We start from the raw sequence: 11,431 nt of genomic DNA on the forward strand, positions 1-11,431 counted from the left end.
TGTCCCCATTTTAAAATAAGCAAACAGAGGTTAACTGGCCTGCACAGGGTGACACAGCAGTCTGAAACCAAATCTGAACTCAGGTCTTCCTTGACTCCATATCCATTGCTCTATATACTATGCTACCTAGCTGCCAAAAATAAAAGAGAGGCAAAAGCACAAAAATACTCCCTGCCCTCAAGGAGCTTATGTACTGACTGGGGAGACAACTTATAAATAATTAGTTTGCATGCATGTCTTAGAGAAGGAAAGTGAGAACATTGGCTGGTATATGTGAGAAGCATAAGGAGCAAAATCTATTTTACCTTAGCAACACAAATCAGTACTTTGGAGGAAGGTGGAATGACTTAAACCATTCTAGCTTCTAGCCTGCAGTGAGCCTGAAAACATTTCAGCTGATGAGGTATTTCTGACATTTGAACAGAAATAAACAAGAGTAATTCAAATCCAGATTCATATCCTCCACCAAGATGCTACCATAAATCTACTTCTGGGGGTGTTAAAGGCACCATAAGGTAAGGTGACTGATGCTACTGGATCAAATCTCTTTTTCTACCACTCATTCATACATCATAGTGAAAAAGAAAAGAAACATTAGAAAAATAGAGATTGACATGCTATATCAACATTCCCATAATTTATTTCTAAAATGTCAGAGATCAGCCTCTCAAAAGGATATTGGTTAATCACTGGATCCAAATACAGAAAAGTTCACCTTAATGAAGAACTTCATCAAGGATATATCTAGTTTTTTTGTTTTTGTATCAAATGACCAAGCAGATGTATATTTAGAAATAAAACAATTGTGCCTTTTTCCTTAGGGTACAGGCCTGGAATTAGACATAGATTCTAATTCTGTTCCCTTCCCTCTTCCTAAATTCAACTATAATCATACCTTGTTTTATATAGCAGGTTTCATTTCCAAAGTATGTTTATAACAATAGTCTTTTTTTATCTTCATCAAAATCAAAACAAACAAAAAACCCAAGCCCAAGGTCCAGAGAGGCAAATGATTTGCCCAAAGATAAATGATGACTGAGATTACAATTAAAATCTTAGGTATCATAACTCTTAGTGTAAGCATCTTCCACTAAACTAGGTTATTTCTATTGCCCTTTCTCTATTTACATTTGCTTCCCCCCTTAAAAAAACAAAAAAACACAACATTCTGGAGACATGCAAATGATACTCTAAAAAGTAAGGCATCCTTTGGATAAGAGATAAAAAGAATTGCCAAGTGATGTTAGATCTCCATTTGAAATCTGAACAATTGTTTGAACTCAAATATTTTTTTAACTGCCTGACAAGTTTTTTTCTTAATTGTTGCCTATTGAAATACTATGCATTTCATATTTACGTGCACTGATGCAGTCTGTTTTCATTTGTCAAAATGTGAGTAAAACCTATGAAGAAGAACTTGTCTATTGCTATCATGTTTGGTTTCCAACTGACAATGCATGGGCTTTAAATTTTGATTATTTTTTTCAATTATGAAGCATTTTCTTTGCACTCCACTAGAAAAAGAAAAAAACAAATCAATACAAAATTCATACCAAATAAATATAGTCAAGAAAAACAGAATTCCCACATCAGCTACATTTTAAAATGTGTGTCTCATGCTTTATATTGTGCCTACCATCTCCTGATCAGGAGGCATTTCTCATCATCTATCCTCTGGAATCATGTGTCATCTATGCTTTGATGAAGAAGCAGTTGACTTTTTTTTTAACCCATTCTTTCTGATTTGGAATCAAAACTGAGTATCAATTCCAAGGCAGAAGAGCAATAAGAACTAGGCAAATGAGGTCAAGTGACCTTCATGGGTCATACAAATAACAAGTATCTGAAGTGAGATTTGAACTCTAACTTCCTAACTCCAGGCCTGGCTCTAAATCCATTCAACCACCTAGCTGCTCCTGAAGCAATTTTTTCTTGCTAAAGATTCCCTAAATGGTAGTTATAGACACGAAGATGATTAAGCAGTCACATGACAGAACACTGCTAATACACTGCAAATAAAGTTAATTAAGATGATTGTCATTAAGAAAGTTATTTTCTATTCTCTTGATTTAGATACTAATATAAATTTTACTTGAACATAACAAGTTTGTCCCAATGTTTTTAATGACATGGGCCCAGGCCTGAACATTAATAAGATGGAATGAGCTAGGAACAAATGTAAAGTCTTACATTTAGAGAATTAGGTGAGGGAGTCCTGATTAGAGAGCAGAAAGTCTGAAAAATCTCAGATGGTTAATCTATGACATGTGTGTCAGCACTGAAATGTGTAGCCATTTTTGATGACACGCAGCTGCATGCAGAGAAGTATGGGACCTTATGTTAAGGATGAAACATTTGCTGTAGTGTAGTGTAGACATTCTGTACCGGATGACTGTAAGCCAAAACTACAGAACTCTGGCACAGAGCATCTAGTTCTGGGACTTCCGGGCTATTAGGGAACCTTTGACCTCACTTCTGGCTGGCAGAGCAGCAGAATGCTACGGGGCCGTGGGGGTGGAGGGGTGGGGGAAACGCATCTCTGGGGGCCCTGTGATCGCCATTGCCAGCAACCACATAACCACAGCAACCATCGTCCAGTCTACTGTTCTGGGGTGTTGTGGATTTCTACTTGACTATAATTACTGAGATAAGTGAGGGTGAGGCTAGGAGAGGTGAAGGCCTGTGCTATGGGTGCCATTTCCTGCCATTAGAAATAGCAGCAGCCATCTTAATTTACACAAGGAAATCCATCTTGCATCATAGTGCAGACTCCATTTCACCACTATTACTGTTGTGCATCCTTATTAACCCTGCCATTTCCTAAAAGACAGTTACATGTGCCATCTTGTGGTCAGTTAGGCTAGTTAACGTCTAGTTGCCTGCAGGGCTAATAGGCTATCTATAATTCTATCTTCTGTCACTGCCTCCCTGAAGGAGAGCCCCCCCAAAAAACCAATGTTAAGTAAAGGAAGTGGTAGAAGCAATGGCTGACCCTTTCAAGAGACATGGACTGAGATGCATGCCATTATAGGAAAAAAATGGCAGATCATTTTGCGTTCTATGTACTGAAATGGTAGTAAGCAGAACATGGAATATAAATAGACATTTTGAAACTAATCATTCCCAGTTCTTGAATAAAAAGTGAGGATGAAAGGAAGGAATACATTTCCAGGCAGCTACACTTTATAAGAGCCAATCTAATTCCATCCTTAAATTTGTAAAAGGCTCTACAAATTTAACAAGTTCCAGCATTACTCACTCCATAGCTCAGCATGGAAAAGCACTCAGTGAGGGAGAATTTATTAAAGAAACTCTCCTAAGATGTGCACCAGTTCTATTTCACAATATGCAGAATAAAGGTGCAATTATTAAGAGAATATCTGAGTTACCACTTAGTGGAAATATCATAAAAGACCAAATAATGAAACTGAACACAAACATACAACATACATCAATTAAAGAGAGACACAAGTAATTGTAAATATTTTTCGATCCCTCTTGATGAAGCTACTGACGTTACATCACATGCTCAGTTGGCCATTACTGGTCGATATTCTGATGGTCTCACAATGAGAGAAGAGTTGATAAAGTTAGTATCAGTGCCAACAAGTACATCAGGAAGAGAAATATGTAAGGTTGTTATACAAACATTCTGTGACCTAAGAGATGGGTCACCAAACATGGTGGGGGAAAAAGTCAGATTTGTCAAATTGTTTACAGAAGCTATTGGACATCCAATTGTGCCTTTTCACTGTATTATCCATCAGGAGGCTTTATGTGCCAAGGCAGGATTCACTGACTTAAACGACTTAATGTCAGTTGTTACAAAAATAGTTAATTTAATAGCCACTCGCCCTCTTCACAAGCAAGAATTTTCTGCACCTTCACTGGAAGTTGATTCCACCTAAAATGGACTGCTGATGTACAATAATGTAAGATGACTGAGTCAAGGCAAAGTTCTTGAGCACTTTGTGGAGTGCTTTGAAGAAATTAAGGTATTTCTTGAGAATAAGGATCTGGGAAATTTTCCTCAGCTCAATGATGATAAGTGGGTGAACATCCTGATTTTTTTTTTTTTTTACAGATCTCTCTGTTCATATAATGAACTGAATTTAAAGTTACAAGGTTTTGGCAAAAGTATTGACATTATATTTGAATGCATAAAAGCTTTTGAAAGTAAACTTAACATTTTCAAGTGAGATATAGAATCTAAAATTTATAAGCATTTTCCTTGAGTAACAAAATATTTTGAGAAAGCCAGTGCATCTGTACAAAATGAAATGGAACCCTTGTATATAAAGTACCAGCATGTTTTAGACTCATTACTTGGCCAGTTCAGTGATAGATTTAATCAGTTTAGAAGCCTAGAACAGACCATGAAAATAATTAAGTATCCTGATGTACTAGTCTACAGTAGTTTGGAATTAAATGGTTTCTAATAGATGCAAATTGATGATTTGGAGATGCAATTGGCAGAATTTCAAGATAGCATCTGGGATCAGGTGTTTGTTGACTCGAGGTCAAAGCTTGAGAATCTGGAAAGGTGCCACTTGGAGAATCAAGAGGAGTGCCACTACCAACAGGAAATTTGGAGTGCCTGGAACCGATTACCAGACACTTTTACTACCCTGAAAAATATAGCAATGGCTTTACTCACAATTTTTCCCTCTATATACTTTTGTGAGACTTCATTCTTAGTGTTAAATAATATCAAAGCCAACAAAAGAAACAGATTGACAGATGAAGTTAGTAGCATTTGCTTGGGCTTGAAGTGTACAAAATACCAACCTTCAATTGATGATTTAGTGACTAAATGAATTTTCATTAGCTAACAAAATTCAGAAACAAAAAAAAATCACTAAATAGGCAGGTTAGTTAAAAATTCCTCCTCCCCCTCACTTATCTCAGTTCCTGGCTCTCCACACAAGTTGAATAATATCAGGACCAACAAAAGAAACCAACTAACAGATGAACAAAGAAGTCACTAAGCAGGTAAGTTAATTAGTTTTTGGTTTATTAAGTACAGTTATATATTACAATTATACATTTTTGCTATTTAAACTATAAGTATCACAGAATTATGGTGTTTTTTCTTGAAGTGACACACCACCCAAGTTATGCTCATTTTGGGGGCAAATTTTGACACACCAAGATTAAAAGGTTGCCCATCACTGATAGACGGATCCGGCGGCCAAAAATAAAAGTAACAATTTTGGTGTTTCATTAAGAAGTGTTGCTTAGATGATTTCAGAAAAAGCTGGAAAGATCTGCAGGAACTGATGCAGAGTGAAATAAGCAGAACCAGGAGAACATCATACACAGTTGCAACAATATTGAATGATGATCATTTGTGAAAGCTTAGCTACTCTCAACAGTACAACAATATAGGACAATTCTGAAAGACTTAGACTGGAGAATGCTATTTACCTCCAGAGAAAGAACTGTTGGTGTTATCTTTCACATTAATGTATTTATGGTTTTATTTTGGGATTTTGGTTATGTAGTAGTTTGCTCTTATAGTAATGACCAGTATGGAAATGTGTTTTGCATGAAAATAAAAATAACATTTAAAAATTTTAAGTGTTGCTTTCAGGAATAAGGTGGTAATATTCACCTTCTTCTCTGCCTGGTCATAAAATATCAGGGTATTTACTGTGATCCATTCTGGGTACTGATCTACGAAAGACACTGATTGGCTAAAGAATGTCCAGAGGAAGGTAATCAGAATGGTGAAGGTTCTTAAGTTCATGCCGTACAAGGATCTTTTGAAGGAAGTAGGTAGAATCCATAAGAAAATAAATCAGGTTTGGAATCAGAGAAAAAAGAATGAGAGATATAAAAAAACAAAATGAGTTGCCTTGGAAGAGGTAACAGTCTCCTCCTTACTGTGTTTGCATGATCCCTCCAATCTATGTCTGGATCCCCATAGAAAAGTATGAGCTTTTCCTAATAGCCTCCAAAGCATATAAGATATAAACAAATAATATATGAAGTCCATAGCCTGAAGGCATTTATAATCTGGAACAGAGTCAAGATGGCAGCTTAGTAGCAGCAAAAGCCAAAACTACAGAAGTCAAAACAGGATGAATGAGGAGGCTCTCCCACAGAATGCAATTTGAAAGATGGGCAGAGAGAATTGATTTTCATAGGATAAGGGGGAAACAGAAGCAAAACTGCAAACAAAGGAGTGCTGGCCAACACTCAACTTCAGGAACCTGGGAAGCAGGCTGCACCAGTAAGGGAGAACCTTAGACCCACCACTTAAGGTCTGGGGCCCTGGCACTAGTCTGAAGTGAGGTCCAGAGTCCATATCACTGAGTGTTTTCAAGCCTCCTCAGGAGCAGTGAAGACTTTAGCCCTGGGGCAAAAGTCAGCAGAAGTGAAAGAATAAAGCAAGCAGTTTTTGAAGTTTCCAGTCCACAGGCTTAAAAAAAAAAAAAAGGCTAGGAAGATGAGGAAACAGCAAAAGAAACATTTAACCCTTGAAAATTTCTATGGGGAAAAAGAGCAAAGAACATAACTAACAGTAGATGAGATCCAAGCAGCTACATGCAAAATTAAAAAAAAAAGAAAGAAAGAAAGAAAGAAAGAAAGAAAGAAAGAAAGAAAGAAAAGGAATTGGTCTCAAGATCTGGAACAACTCAAAAAGGAATTAAAAAGTCAAAAAAAAAATAGGTTGAAGAAAAATGGGGAAACGAAATGAAAGTAATACAAAAAATAGCTTAAAAAGCAAAATTGGTCAACTGGGAAAATAAACACAAAAATCCAATGAAGAAAGTGCCATGAAAACTAGAATGAACCAAATGGAAAAAGGGGACCAAAAGATCATGGAAGAAATTCAGTTTTTAAAAATTAGAACTGAGCAGATAGAAGCTGATTTCATGAGACATCAAGAAACAATAAAGCAAAATCAAAAAATGAAAAATAGAAGAAAATATGAAATATTTCATTGAAAAAATAAGATTATCAGATGATAGTGTAAGATATATTGGAGACAGGGAAGAGAATAAAGGAGAAATTTGAAAAGAGGTATAAAAAGGAATTCTTTAATTTCTTTAATTTAACAAGGGACCTGGAGTTCCTCTTATCATAGAGATGTGTAGGGATTAACAAGCCCACAATGACAGGAAGTAGGAACCAGGGAGCCCCATGCTGAACCAGCATCAGTTGCTGACAGTTGGTCAATGAATTGCTGATAATTAGGTATGGCAATTGTGGGGAAGTTGGCTGCTAAGCCTGAGTTGGTCATTGGGGGTTGCTTGCTGGTGGTGTGGTTGGCATTTAGTTGCAGGAATATAAAGGTGGGCCTGAGCTTACTGAGAGGGCTTTTGGCTTTAGCCTTTAAAGGGCTTTTTGCCTCTGGGATCTCTAGAGAGCAGGAGGTCTGTCTCATAGGAAAGGATCTGTTGTCAGTTGGCTACTGACAGTTTGGGCTACTATAGAAAACTGATTGAAGGAGTGAGTGAGTGGTGGCTGTCTATTATTTTAGGGAGTTAGGTAGTTAATCATTTATAGATAGTGTAGGTTAGATAGGCCTGGTGTTTGCCAGGCAAGAAGAATGTGTCCTCAGAAGACAGTTAGAGGTAGTTATTAGGAATTTTAGGTAGTATTAGGAATGTTAGGTATATTTATAGGGAATAAGATTAGTAATCTCTCCTCTTTTCTATCTTTCCCTCCTTTACTATATTCTTTTACTATCTCTATTTTAATTAAACTAAATTGTTAATTGTTAAAAGCTGCTAGAACTTTTCTTTTCTCTGGCTTAAAGGGATAATATTAATTTACAATTCTACTATATTCTCATTAAAACTTAAATTATTAAAAGCCACTCTCTTATTTTGGCAAAACCCCTATTTTAACCCTTATATAGGTTATTGCAGTTATCCAGAGAAAGGTATTAAGGGACTCAGCTAGGACAACAGTAATGAAAATAGAAATGAAGAAATGAATTCACTTTGAACAGTAAGTATTTACTAAGGATTATAGGCATAGTAAAGATGTATTGTGCTAACAGGAAGCATAGATTTAGAAAAAAAAATAAGAGAAATAAGGATGGACTTTGACTCCCAGGTTTTAAGCAGTGAGAGTGACTTGTCCACATGCTGCCTGTATTTGCTAAAGCAAAGCATATAATTAAATATTTATCAGATAAAATTATTTTGTAATCTGAAATATATCAGCAGACAGCCACTTAGAAAAAAATTCCAAAAATGTAATGTTCTTTGCCACAAGGCACAAAGCACAGAAGTACCTTTAATTTTCCTCTTTCTTCCCACCTCCCCCTCCTTTCCTCTCTCTTCTCCCTCCTTAAATTCATTAATTCCCATGTGCCCAGTTATTAATTATTAAGCACTTAAAAATTCAATAAATTTGCATGAGGGCTCCAACCTATATATAGCTGGTGGACTTGGAGAGTTTTCTCATTCCTAAGTAGAGTTATACAAATTCAACAAACAAACAACATTTTACACAGAAATCATAGGTTACTTCTTGTCTTCAGTGTTTTAAAGTGCCTACCTCAATACCAAATAATCTGGAAAGAACAAAATTAAAATAAAACAACAGTGTGGGGGCAGCTAGGTGGCTCAATGGATTGAAAGTCTAGCCCCAAGATGGGAGGTCCTACATTCAAATCTGGCCTCAGACACTTCCTAGCTATGTGACCCTGGGCAAGTCACTTAAGACCCATCACCTAGCCCAGTGATGGCAAACCTTTGTCAGCACTGACACACATAACCATTTTCAATGACACGTGGCTGCGTGCGGCCACATACAGAGAAGTATGGGGCCACATGCCGAGGATGAAATATTTGCTGTAGTGTAGTGTAGACACTCTGTACACTATAGATGACAATTCTACCTATATTAATTTACCTATTTTGGTTTATTAAATACAGTTATATATTACAATTATACATTTTTGTTATTTAAACTACAAATATCATGAAATTATGGTGTTTTTTCTTGAAGTAACACACCACCTGAATTATGCTTGGTTTTCTAGCGAATTCTGACACACCAAGCTCAAAAGTTGCCCATCACTGGGCTAGCCCTTAGCACTCTTCTGCCTTGGAACCAATACAGTGTTGATTCTAAAATGGAGGGTAAGGGTTATTTTAAAAAAAAAGTAAAAACAGAAAAATAAAATGAGGAGAAACAAGTTACCCCTTCATAGGAAAAAAATCTATCTCAGAAGTGCTCCCATGATGCACAGTTTTTTTTTTTCTCAGTAGATATCAAGTGCCTTAGATCAAACGGAACTCATCCCTTCACTATCAAGTGGAAAACTGAATCATTTTGGGTAAATTTTTTTCCAGAGGATCCCTAGGATATATTGGGCTAATCAAATGGAGGTCTAGATGAAAATTTCTGCAGCGGGTCCCTACAGCACCCAGAATGACCCAAGATCCTTTCAATAAATTCCTGCAATACAGAAAATATTCCAATGGAAGTGGGTACTCAAATCCATATTAAAATAAGCAGATAACCTCAAAAGGAAGCCAGATTATCTCATTTAAGTTCCAAAGATCTGAGATTCCAAAAAAGGAATTTTAAGTATGTGGAATTGGATATCTGCACCCTCCCCAAATCCTAGATAAATTCCTAAGATGACATTCATAGCCCAAGCTTACAAAGACAAAAGTTTATCCTAGGGGTTGAAGCCACAAAAATCATTAATTGGCTTCTTTTTAGTTCATTAAAGCCCCAACCCAGAGTAAAATTCCAGGGAAATATCTAAAATGCTCAGGTATAGCTCATGTCTAAAGTCTCCCCAGTTGTGGGAAACAGGAGTACTCATATCCAATATGGACGAATGAAATGGGCAGAGGTGTGCTAAAGACTAACTAGCTCAAGAAAGCTAATTGTTAAATTTTCATTGTGAGCAATTATACTTGGAAACTGGCAAATGTTATAAATCAGGACTTGATCTATTGTTTTATTAATTGTATAGACTTAAGAAAGTGTTAATAATGTAGATTAAACTTTAAAAATGTGTCCTTCATGCTTTTTTTTGAGAGAGAGGATTATTAAAACATTTACTAGCAAACCCCAGGTGTAGGATAACTTTTTATTTCCTCCACCACAGAAGGTACAAAGGTCTCACAGGTGTCTTTGAACAAATATAGGAAAGGTGCCATAGACAATTAACTAAAATAAGTACTAAATATGTATGCACCAAATGGCTTAACATCTAAATACTGAAAGGAAAGGTCAAATGAGTAACTGGGAGAAATAGAAAGTAAAAATGCTAGGGGGAGGGAGCCTCAATTTATCCTGTCTCTATCTGGAAAAATATAACCAAAAATTAAACAAAAAAGAAGTGAAGGACTTGACTATGTATATTTTAGATAGCAATTCCAAGACAAGCACGATAAGGGCCAGCCAATTGGAGTTGTGACTTGTACAGGATCATACAGCTAGGAAGTATCTGAGGTCACATTTGAATCCAGGACCTCCTATCTTCAGGTCTGTCTCTATTCACTGAGCCACCTAACTGTTTGAATATAATTTTGAATCTTTTTGTTTTAACATTTTAATTTATTATTTATTTTAAATATTCTTCTTTTTAAATTTTGAGTTCCAAATTTTCTTTCTTCCTCTTGTCCCTCCCCTCCCCTCCACTGAAAAGCAATATACCATTATACATATGAAATAATGAAAAACATTTCTATATTAGCCATATTTTTTAAAAAGCAAGAAAAATAGAGAAAATTATATTTCAATTTGCACTCAGATATGATCAATTCTCTTTCTGGAGCTGGAGAGCATTTTTTTCACAAGACCTTTAGAATTGTCTTGGATTGCCATAGAGTAACCAAGTTTTTCACAGTTTATAATTATTACAACATTGATGTCACTGTGCACACTGATCTCTTGGTTCTTCTCACTTCACTTTGCCTCAATTCGTCTTACCGTGGTTTTTTTTTTTTTAATATTATATTCTTTGTCGTTTCTTATAGTATGTAATAATGAAATTAAAATATTAAATGTAATATTAATTTTTTAAAAAGATTGTGGTCTCCCATCTATAAAATTAACTCTCAAGTCAGGAGTCTGTTAGTAGCTTTTAAAAATTAAGTTTTAATCAAAATGGAGATAAAGTAAAAAGAAGGAAATGTAGGGAGTAGACAAAATATCACCTAACTAACATACCCTAAGCTGAATCAGGAAGTTAAAATCCAAAGCCCACCAACCCTCCAAACCCCACAAAAGCCCTTGAGCACACAACAGGCACCTGTACTCCCTCTCCCAACTGTCTTCCACTGCAGCCCCAACCCAAAGAGACTGATCTTCATCCTGCACTTACCTACCCAAAATGGGATGTGGAGTAGCAGGAGCTTGGGGAAAAGGAGCCTGGAGAGTGAATTTTATCTATACAAATACAATAGGACTTTACCACTATCATATACCACAACTTATCTATCCATTC

Source organism: Gracilinanus agilis, chromosome 4 (genome assembly GCF_016433145.1).
Source record: "Gracilinanus agilis isolate LMUSP501 chromosome 4, AgileGrace, whole genome shotgun sequence".
NCBI classification, from domain to species: Eukaryota; Metazoa; Chordata; class Mammalia; order Didelphimorphia; family Didelphidae; genus Gracilinanus; species Gracilinanus agilis.